Genomic DNA, 12,816 nt, shown 5'->3' with positions numbered 1-12,816 from the left:
GACCACCCACCTCATCCTCATGAGTGGATATAACTCCAAATATAATGATAATATTGATCGTGAGTTACAATTACAAGAATCCAAATCTGTTTTATTTTGTCATGTTTTTATAGATTAGATTGCCACAACAACTTTTATTTATAACACACCAATTTAATGACATTATATATAACAGCATCAGAAATAGTGGATTGAACCTTTGATATCTTCTTTAATCATTGTCAATCTCACAATCAATTTGCTTCCAACATGTAGAGCTTCCCACTTGAATAGAAATCCCAGATTAAAAAAAACTTCTTTTAGAAAGAAAAAGTACCATTGTCGTCGGAAATTAGGACATGTTTGAGTCAAATGACCTGAGGCAGAGCATCAAGCATACGGCTCTATGCGTTTGTTTGATGCTTTATAGGTAGAATGGATATCTACATATATAAATCAAACACCAAACACCATGTATTTAATTTCAAAATTTAGTTTGTCGAATAAAATGTTGGTGTGGCAAGATAATTTATATGATCCTAGGTAAGTGGTTGGCACATCATAGAGGGGTACAATTAGCTTAAGTTATTACTCTTATAGTTATCAATAATTGGTATGTTTGGTTGGCCACCACCAAGATTAGTTGTGAGAGAGTATTAAACAGATGGGCCTAGCTGTTTCTTAAATCCTTTAAATAGTAGCCCACCTCTGATGTCATATTGAATGTTTAGTTTCTCTTAAATAGTGTCAACTTAAGAAATTTAAATGCTAGGAGTCAACTTACATGAGGACTCAAAACATCTCCAACTAAAGCCATATTATGTGGTGGTTGCAAAACCACCCCTTTATATATTTAAATTTATTGAGAGTTTCACTAACTTTCATGTGGTCTGAAAATCTTTTAGGGTTAGTATGGTTGCAAGAAATTCATTTTTAATGGCCATGGAAGATTGAATTTTCAGGGAAAATGAATTCCAAAGTTCAATTACACCAAGGAAAATGTCCAAACGAGAGTTGATTTTTAAATTTTGGGATGAAGGTAATCATGAGAGAAGATTGTTAGGAGGTCGGAAATCATCTTCCTGGAAATAAGGCGGAAAAACATTATCCAACCCAGAGTGGTGGGAAATAAATTTCATGAAAAGTACATGATCATATGCTTGAAAATTACATTTTCTTAGGGAAATCTATTTTTGTGTAAGATCTTTATCTAGTTCAGAACATTGGATGTTATTTACTTGGTGTTCATGTCAAGGGTAAATCACAAATGATCTATGTTTTAGATAATTGTGTAGGAATTCTAGTTACTAATTAAGAAATTCAACGACATTTAATGGTTAAGTATTAAGTATTCTCCACATAAAAATTGTGATTCAGAAGATTTCAAAACGGATTTGTAAGATTGATTTGATTATTAATTACATTACAAGGTTTCTAATGATAAAACCACTTTATCATGCATAAATATTGTATTTAAATTAATTAATTTCTTTTGATTTATATGGTGAAATAGTCTAAATGGGAAAAAGAAGGAGAAGAAGAAGAAAGATTTGATAATGATATTTAATGTAGTTGTGGAGATCACTACAACATTATTATACTCGTAACGAAGGTTGTGATAATTAATATAGATAACAAAAATTTATTCCATCATAGAAAAATTGGTGGAGAAATTGATGGACAAGCCATGTGGTTTCAAAGACCATAAAGCTTGAAGTGTGTTTCTAAGTAACAGAAAAGTACTTCATAGTTTCAAAAAAAAGGCTACAGCCTATGTTAGGTTCATTTTAAGACCTCTTTTATTATTTTTTCCACATGTTCTACCATTGTAAGTAGGGGTGTTCTATTGCACCCACTATTTATGATCAATGCACCTACTTACAACTATACACCCCGCAAAAAATGTGGTTTAGTGGGTGCACTGACTGCAAGCGACCCATGGGTGCAAATAGAACGATGCTTGAAACTATTCTCTTATTTTTCTTGTTGGTAAGTTTGGAGCTCTTAAGAAGAGGGTAAGGCCTAGGACTGTCAATGGATCAGATCTAGATTGGATCAGGGTTGATTTGGTACTGATCCAATAATGCTCGGATTAGATTTAGAACTGATTCAATGAGTATCGGGTCGAGTTTTTATCGAAACTCAATATTAAGATCCAAATCCGATCTATTAACAATGGGGTTGGGTCTGGATGGAATCAAATCCAATTTTATATACAAAATCTAAATAAACTTCATGCATCTCAATAGATATATAATATAATATATGTACTTGGTAACATATTATCGATCGGGTCCTTATCAGATCGGGACATGGTTGATCCAAATCCTATCCAATAAGACATCATATCGAATCCTTATTGAAATCTAAAACATCATTCGAACCTGAAGTTATTAGAATGGATCAGGTTTCGGATTTGATCCGATCCATTGACAACCCTAGTAAGTAAGGCCCCTTCACATCAATTTTCCAATTAAAAAAAAAAAAAAACTACTCATAAACTTTATCCGTATCCATGCACAATGAGTGGATTACTATGATTAGATATTTTGAAAAATTCTTACAAACAATTTGAGGTGTAAACATTTACTTTATTTGACTGCTATGTGACATTTGACTTGGAGAGCCGGACAATAACATAGTTGAATGGATATTTGGCTTTGCATGACCAAACACATTAAAGCCTCATGGATTGCATTAGGAAGTCATCTTTGTTGGTTGTAATCCAACATAGGATTCTATTTTCAGATTCTTAGTGCACAATCATCTCACTTTTTTGGAGTCCCTTAGCATATATTTATGTCAAGCCTATATAGGTAACATAATCCCAAAAATTGTATTTGAAATACTTTATTTATCATACTAAATAAATAATTATTTTCAAAAGTATTTTTTCATAAGATAGACTTATTATTTGTCAGAGATTTCAAAAAAGTATGTGCTCTCGATGGTTTAATTTCTTCTTTTTCTTTTTCGAAGAAAGGAATCTGGGTTTCTTAGAACACTCGACTAACCCTCAGGGCATCCAATCCGCTCCCCCCACATGCACCAGGTAATTTCTAGGACAAATCCCTTCGATGATTTGATTTCCTAAGTTTATGGTTATTTTATTTTATTTTATTTTTTTCTTTTAAGATTTCAAAGAGCGTTTTGATTGATGGAAGGGTCAATTTTGTTTAATTTCTCTATGAAAATAATTATTTTATAATTTTAAATCTGCCTAAAATACCCTCAATTATTTTGTAGAAGTTGGAGATATTTTAGTCAAACTTTATATAGAGAAAACCAAAAGTTTATTCGGTTACCAAAAGATTGATTGATTTGTTGCATGTTCAACAAGAAAACAACTATTATTCATATACAAGAATTCTAAGCAAGAAGGTAAGTAAGATATATTCCTATATAGAGATAATTGATGTTCTATGTATTATTTGGAGAATAGGTGAATTATATTTACTTATGTTTTCTTGTTCTTTTTATTCTTATACATTTTTTTTTTTACTTGGACATGATAAACTCCATATATTTATTCATTTAGGTTTGAGAGGATTAATTTTAGTTACGTCTTAGATCCTACATCAAAAACATCACAAACCAAGGCCCAAACATTTCGAAAAAATTAAAAAACAATGGTCATTTACGATGAAACAACCATCATTAAAAAACAACAAGCTTTCTTACTATGATCGTAAAAACACTAACAAAATTGTCGAAAGTCCTAAAGTCAATATATCAAATGGTTGGCAATATCCCATCAGGTTCAAAATTCATTACATACCTGAGCTAGATAATCTTTCACTAAACCATAATTATCTTGGATTATTTGACACACCATCCACGTTTTGGTGGATATTTGAGACACCCCTTGTGTTTTCAAATTGATATGACATACCCCCTTGACCTCACTACTCGTAATGATTAATAATGCTAAAATAACTTAAATGCCCCTATCCCCACTCTCTAGTAAAAAAACCCTTGATTTTCCTTTTAAAAAATCCATCATATTTGAACTCCTTACCTATTCAACTTCTTGAAGAAAACACTGATTTTTCCATCCGAAAGACCAATATTAATTGTCTTCTACTTCCCCCAAAATCCTCTCTTTGTTTTTTGACGGGTAAGTTAAACTTGAACCCACGACTTCCCAGGTGCTTTGCAATATGCCAAATTAACTTAGCTATGGGTCTAAGCACCCCCCCCCCCCCCCCTCCTCTCTTACAAATCTTTTCGTGAGGTATTTATTTTATTTTTTATTTTTTATACCAGTAAACCTATTTTTAATGAGTTCAATAACTCATAGGTGGTAAGATTTGAACCCAGGTCTCTGAAATCATCACCCAAAGCTAATTAACACCTGCTCGTAGGGCTGCAACCTGGTCAGGTTGGAGGTTAAACCCATGTTCAAGCCAAGTTGTAGGACCCTCGACCCAAGCTCAATTCAACCTGTGATTGAGCTTCTAAAATCGAGTTAGCCCGAGTTAAATAACTTTCGACAAATTGGGCTTTTCATCTTTAAAAATTTATACTATCATATTTAGCAATGTGTTGAGTGGGTTGGTGCATGTGACCATTGAATAGTCATGACGGGTATGACTGGGACAAGCCTAGTCCGCTATCAACGGAGAAACCACGTAAAAAAACATATATAGCAATATATTTAAATAGAAAGAAAAATAAAATAAATTTTTTTTTTTATTAGTTTTACAAATATATTTAAGAAAATATAATTAAAAAAAGTTCAAAAATAAAATAAAATTATATGTTAATATATAGCATCATGTTTGGGTTGAGATGTCTAGCCTAGGCTCAACTCATCTTCTACACAATGCAACTTGATTAGCCTGCCCAAGTTGCAGCCCTACCTACTTGTTCGAGAAGTATTAAAGTTGTGAAGGAGATAGATCTTAAGGTTGAAGAGGAGTGTAAAAAGTTCTACCCTAGAGGATGAAAATGACTGATTTTAGGTAGAAAAATCACAAGAATTTGGCTAGAGAGGTTGAACATGAGGGCAATTTAAGTCACCACATATTAGTTTCTCATTGAAGACTGACGTCAAGGGGTTAGGGATATGTCATCAGTTTGAAAACACAGTGGGGCATCTGAAATATTCCCCAAGTCATGGAGGGTGTATATCTAAATTACCCAATTATCTTCAAACTAAGGAAAGTGAAAGATAGTCTAATATATAACTGGCAAATATTGAAAAGTTCATCTTTTCTTTCCATTCCAAGTTGTCATTCTCAATTGATTTTGAAGTGTGAATTACAATTTTCAATAGAGAGTACATGACGTAGTATGGCGTTGTGGACGAAAACTCTTATAGATATGAAAGAGACCTATCAGTGGAATCCAGACCATTTGAAAATGAGGTGAAGGAATTTTCTTAAAAACTTTCAAACTTATCCAAATTATTTGATTAGAAGAACCATTTCAATCTGTTTACGAAATCATTTTAATAAAGAAAAGAAAAGAAGGATAGTTTATGAGATTCCCTAATACATCTTGACTGAATCTAGGCCCTGTTTGGTCTGACCTCAACACTACTATTTTTGTTTACATTTCTTTTTAATGATTTTTATGAAAATGGTCAAAAGGGTATTTTATAAAATTAGCAGTGTATTTTGTTGAAAGTATTGAATCAGTCATGTTTATCAAAATTGCTATATAATTATTTATTACAAAAATGGTTATCGGTCATTGTATCGAGAGTTTAAGGAATTTACCTATTGATGCCCTTATGTTGGATGTTGGACTGGATGACAGGAAGGGTAAGTAAATTGGAGTCGTAATTTTCTGAAGATTCCTCTGACACACACCCTCATACACCCCGATGTGGCATGTGCTAAAACCATAGATTTTTCGCTTGGGATATATAATTGTATCTTGAGGAAAAGAATCTATGGTACTAGCACATACCACATCAGAGGGGGTGTGTCAGAAAATCTTATAGCCGGGGTTCTGGGGACATTTTCATAATTAAAAATGCGTGTTTTGCCTTAGGATGCCATATATATTCCAAGTTCAGAAGCCCTAAAAGTGATATTGTATTTTTGCAGTTTTCATCAATAAAAAATTATCATCGCCGCCTGTGGACGTAGGTAATTTTGCTGAATCATGTATATCTCTTTGTGTTCTTTGTTTTCTCTATTTTAATCTTTATAGTATATCAATCTTGATCGGTCGAAGGGATCTTTTCTGCAATTGAGAAAGCAATTATGATATTGATGGTTGTGCATTGGGGAAGTTCAAATCAGAGTAAGATCGTTAAAAATGCGCAAGCTTCTAGACTACTGCTATGTAATAGATGCATAACAATCAGATTTAAAAGAAAAAAATTTATATTAATAAATTGAGTGTAATAGAGATGAGGCTGTTGAGATGGATGAATGAAAATAGTAGGAAAGAATAAAATTACAAATAAAAGAGGCTAACATGGCTCGCTTCTCTCTGAAAGCACCGCTCGCTGCTTGACTTGACTAAGCCCCACTTGCTGGTTTTTCGACATCCAATCCACAACAAATCGAATGTTACGAAACTAAGAAAAAGTTAGCAAAGATGATATGGGCATGCTCAATGAAAGACAGTTACAACTCCAATTAGAACAAATATAAAGTAGAAAACCTAATCTTTGGGATAAGTCTTTATTATAGTTGTAAATCATTTCTGGATAGAAAATTTTGGACCCCCATTGGTGACCATCTTTTGTATCTGTGATTTGTATTTTATCTGCTATCAACTAATCACCAAATGCTTGAAAATGTAAATCCAAAATAATTTTATATCTGGGAATTAATGGCAACTTGCCAGCGCAGTAATCATGGTATGATATGGAAATAATTCTTTTAATAGTTATATGTAATACCTTGACCTAAGAAGGTCTGAATAGAAGAAAACTAATGAAATGTTACACTCATTCAATCCTAATTTATAAGTTAAATTATCATAATCGCAATTATAATTCTTATTCTAATCTTTATAAGAAGATGATGTAGTGTGTACAATACCACTTACTATAATATTTTATCTTATTTTGATGACTACTTACTATATAATATTTATTTTGGCTTACATGTAGAAACATTAGTGAAAATTTTGGAATATTTAGGAAGTAATGTTTATAGGAATGCAGGTGCCAGTTAGCTTAGTTAGTAAAGTCTTTGGGTGAAGAAACTATAGGCTTGGGTTCAAATCCCGCCAGCACTGAGTTATTGAACTCATTAAAAACAGGCTTACCGATTTAAAAAATGTATTTATAGAAAATTACAACTTCGCAATTTTAGTGTAGGTCAAACCTATGTTACCAAGTTTGTCGATTTGCTCAATTTGAATTTGGGTTCACAATTTGCAATTCACCACTCTAATTGAACCCATCCGATTTGTAGGGTTAGATAGAAGCTTGAAGTGAAGGGTAAGGCAAAAAAGAGTTTGAAGATGACTGACCTTTTAAAGAAAAGTCAAGGTTATTTTAATTATAACTCGAAGATGAGAGTATTTGGTCATTTAATATTGTCTATCAATAAAGACCAAGGCCATCAATTGGAAAACTTAGGGAGATGTCTTAGATATTGTAATTACATGGAAGGGTAAGTAAGAAAAATGACGTAATTGATAATTTGGCAACGTTCGCTTCATTTCACGAACCCAATGCTGACTGTATCACGAACTGATTCAATCGAGCTGATTTGTAGTTGGTACACAATCATCGAATTGGGTATCTTTGGGTCAAACTTTCACTTCGATGTGATGTGCTAAAGAATGAAAGAAGTATTGCTCAAACGTGCGCACACACATACTTTAGAGAAGAATACGATGGATGATCTTTTATGTACATTTAAGTCAATGTTTTCTTTAAACATTATTTGCTCCCTTCACGATGACAACGAATTGGGTATCTTAGGGGTCAAACTTTCACTTCGTCGTGATAGATTGAAGTATGAAAGAGGTATCATACAAACGTGTGCATATACATACTTTAGAGAATAATAGGATGAATGATCTTCTAAGTACATGCAAGTCCATTACTCTAACACCATCCCTCAAAACTCATGGTGAGGGGTTGGCTCAAAGGTAATTTCGGATCACTTTACTTGGTGTGTGTTATGTGCGGACATTGCACGTGCTCCGGGACCATGGTTATGGACTAGGCAAAGCTCAGATATAAGCCAGGTCTGCTGCCTTTAGGGATACCCAATTATCAAAGAAAAGGAAAAAAAAAAAAAAAAAGATGATGAATTGCATGCCCATATGCATAAAAGAAGAGGAGCAAATAATTCAAGCCAAATAAGTCTCAATTTGGCCATGATCGGTTTAGGTTAGACCGAAATGTGTCGAATTGTACTCAAAGATAAAATAAAGAATCTTGAGCCAAGTTAAGCTTTATCATACATGATTAAAAGGCTTAACATAGAAAGGGAATTTGATTATTGGAGATTCAGAGGTTTGGGGTATCTTGGGGGGGATGACCAATTCAAAAAGCAAAAAGAAACTTGATCGTGGGTATGGTCCAAATTTTTTGGGCCAAAAGGAGCTTCATCACTGTGGATTCAAGGACTCTTTGGACCAATGATACTTTGGTAGGACTAGGGGCTTTGGTATATATGTGGGCTTAAAATACCTAATCGAGCTAAATTGGATAAAGTGAAGGGACTTGGGAGCCAAATAATCTTATAAAAGGAAAATATCTTTTCATCGGCACCCCAAGGCTTGCAAGTATCCCATATGAGGTTCTGTTCGAGAAAGATGTGACATTGATATCATTCCAGCTCGAAGTTAGAAAGGACAATCGTGCAAATTTTTGGATGAACATAATACGTTTTAACACCTATAAAACTGTGAATGTATACAAATACATCTTTCAATAAATGTATACAAATACATAGTGTCAAGTGTCAATCTGGAGCCATATAGAATGAAAGTGGTGTCAGCCTTACCATGTGCGTAACCAACCCATCTTGGGTCTGTTTATAGTGAAAGATTAGATCCATGACTCCTCAAAAAATGACTGGTAGAAAACATGAAATTCTAACAATTAATATACAAGAGTGTATATTTTCCTCCACAATTATGTTCTTAGTTCTCCCCCTTTCCAATAGATCGGTCTTTCAAAGGAGTTGGTTGGCTAACATGGTATTAGAGCGCTAGATTCGTATAAATCATGGGTTCAATTCTTTCCACACTTATGGGTGAGGGGGAATGTTGAATGTATATGATCCTATACTCTTGTGATCGGACGTGTCATACCTCAGTTAAACCCTGTGATTTTCTTATATTTATAGTTCTCCCCTTTTTAATAGATCAGTCTTTTGGAGGAGTTGGTTGGTTAATACAAAATTTAACTATTAGGATAAAACATGTATCTCTAACATATATATTGTATGTTGGAAAAATCTGAGAATTTTTCAGATTTTTGTGACCAAGTGGGTCTATTTGAGCTATAATTTAAGTGGATCACATACCTTGTTTGAGGCGGGACCACTTGTGAACTTATTCTTCTCATTGAAGATAATAATTTCATTTTTTTAGTTGTCAAAAATCATCTTTGGGTGAATGAGAAATCGACTCCAAACGACCCCTACTAGCCATGGTTTGTTATATGTGGCTTGTAGAACTATTAAGTTTATTAGTAAAACTCTTTAGTTCCACATTGGATAGGAAAAAGAAAATTTGTCTAGATCTTATATAGAACTTTTCATATTACTTAAGTGAATATGAGAGAGAGATTTGGATAAGCGCACACACGTGCAAGGGGGCGCATGGGCTTAAGAAGGATTTAAATCATTGGTCTAAACAATCATTAATGCGTGTGCAGGCAAACGATGCATGCACAAGGGGAGGTTGCAAATTTTGACAATTTGGCTTCACGTGTGTGTGAGACAGGCCCTTTTGCTGGGCTTGGGCTTACTTTGGATTTTGTTTTGAAGGGGTATACCCTTAATTCCTATCACGTTTTCCATGGGTGCTTGTTCATCCAGTAAGGACATTTCTTTTGGTTTTTTGGGTTGTCTCTTAAGAGACATCTTTCCTTTTCCAAAAGACATAATGTCTCTTAGAATATTTTATTTTCAAGAGACACCATGTCTCTTACTATTTTATAAATAGGTCATTTCGACCTTAGTTTTATTTTTTTCAAAATTTTCTCTTCTCTCCTATTTTAACTTGCCTTTTGATTTCTCATCTATATTCCTTGAAAGTATAAATTTAGCATTGGGTTCGCTAGACGTGTACATTGAAGTGTCGTGTGATTGTTATATCCTAGGAGAAATTGTTCATTGATCCGTGGGTACCAAATTGCGGGAACAAAATTGTCTTAAGGACCTTGTGTTCAATACAACCCTCAATCAATCTTTATTTGTTATATTCTCGGGTATCTATCGAATAACATTATATCCTGAATGTTGGGCTTAGACCCATAGCTCAATTGGTTTGACACACTGCAAAGCAACTTTGAGGTTGTGGGTTTAAGTTGAGCTTATCGTGATTTTGTATTTTTCAGTGAGTCAACAAATCCCAACACTTTGAAGTAAATAGGATGGTTTGCAGACATCCTTTGATTTTTATGTTCATCTCGTGATTTTAGATATGGTGACACATTTATAAACCTCATGCATAGTTATATTTTGTTACCCACAAGTAATAGAAAGAAACTTGAATTTTTCGAGAATGTTGTTTTATAAATTTTAACCTCAAACAAGGTTTGTGGCTCTCCATCAAGATATCATTGGGATGTGGTGAAAAACACAGATTTCCTAGAGATTTATTTTTCATTTTTCTAGGAATCCATTGTCAATAGTAGTACACTCCCATCTCAACTATTGGTTTGATGGAAAGCCCCAATGGTGCTTAAGGCTTGTATTGTTGTCCTTTGTAGAAAAATCTTATGAGTATTTTGGAAGTCTTCACCAAGTTCAGAAAAAAAATATCTTCATCCATAATTTTATCAACTTTGTTACATATTCTTCTAATCCCCACAAATTAATTTAGGGTGATTAATTATCAAAACCCTTCATAGTTTCGTAAATATTTGAGATATCCCTAGGTTTTCAAATTGATACCAAATGCATGCTCATGTACACCTCATTCTTTTCATATGAACTAATAAAAAATGATCTAAATTAAAGGCCCTCATCTTCGACCTCTATCTCGCCAATACCTTGATTATTTTTTCTTCCAAAATCTGTTATCTTCATATTCTTCAACTTCTATTGCTAAATTATTTTTAACTTTTGTAGAAAACCATTATCTTTTTTACCCAAAATTCAATCACATTGTGCATCTCCCAAAAAAACCTATCATGCTCTTGCTCTTGAGGTTTGAATATTTGAATATTTGCAAAAGTTCTTACTAGACTAAAATCCAAAAGATCATATTGATAGGTAAGTATTTATCATTATAGTTGAGTAATTTTTATGTTTGATTTCTAGTTTTGGATATATATAATCACGCTGGAGGCAATCAAATGCATATGTTTAAAAATCACTGATATATCCAAAGAATATATATATTCGAGAGATAACTATCTGTTACAACATTTTTTATATTGCTTGAATGTCATCCATTTCACATGATCCAACAGCATTCGACAGTGTAGTAGAAAGCATTGAAAAAATGGACAACATCCCATTGGTGGTGTAAAAAGCATTGTAACGATCCTAACCCATATGCATGCATCCAAATATATATATGGGTCCCATTCGCCACCCTACGCTTTACCAAACGTGTTTTGTCCTACATGGGTTAAAAGTTTTGGAATAGGCTAATTTTTGGTGAGGATGATCTCTATGGTGAGGAGATCATCCTCACAAAAAATCAGCCCATTCCAAAACTTCTAACCCCATAAAAAATGATTTACAAAAAATGGACGGTCTACGATTTTTCAACTTGTAAACAAGGGACTAGAAATTTCGGAATGGGCTGATTTTTGGTGAGGATGATCTTCTAATCGTAGAGATCATCCTCACCAAAAATTAGCCCATTCCAAAACTTCTAACCCATGTAGGACAAAACACATTGGTAAAGCGTAGGGTAAAGTGTTGGGTGTTGAACATTTCCATATATATATATATATATATGGGGAATGCTGATGTCTAAGATTTCATGGGGACTTTAGCATTGTCTAACATTTTTTTTTCAATAATAACCCTTCTCATTTTATCTTTTAATGAAAAAGACAAGGACATATTAATCTTTTATACAATAAATATATTTATTATGTTGGCATTGATTGTCAAAGCATTTACTATAAAAAAAAAAAAAAAAAGATATTTAATTCAAAATACTTAAATGCTATATTTTGTAAAAGACTAATACACCCTTGTCTTTTTATATCACAAAAACATGTGATTAACGTTGAGAGTGGTATTAGATCAAATCCCTAAGATTAAATAAGTTTTCAAAATTTTGGTCCTTCCTTAAATATTGGAACAAAATATATCCCAAGTCATTCCTTGACTATCCACCATGACGAAAAAACAACTTTTTTTTCCATTTCCCTAGGTATTAAAAAATCATTAACCACCAACAACATTGAAAGACCATTTGAAAGGGGAGGAGGGCCATTTTCTTTTCTTTTCTTTGTTAGTTGAAAGAAAACTTTCATTAGAGTTGAGTGATATCTTTATTGGAAAATAAGTAAGCGATTGATATTAATTAATTCGAATTAATAATATTAGGCAAGCACACATTTCCCAAAAATTAAATATGAAAAAAACTAACCCATAAAGAGATGATGATATATAGCTAAAGTGGTGTGTAAAGCAAAAAATCCAAATGTAACTTTGTTGTGTTGATTCCAGTTAAAAGTGACTACATTTAAATGCGTAACATGTGCTAGAGTGTTTG

This window comes from Akebia trifoliata, chromosome 13 (genome assembly GCF_017979445.1).
Source record: "Akebia trifoliata isolate Shusen 1 chromosome 13, ASM1797944v1, whole genome shotgun sequence".
Taxonomy (NCBI): domain Eukaryota; kingdom Viridiplantae; phylum Streptophyta; class Magnoliopsida; order Ranunculales; family Lardizabalaceae; genus Akebia; species Akebia trifoliata.
Note: the sequence above shows the minus strand (reverse complement) of the source record.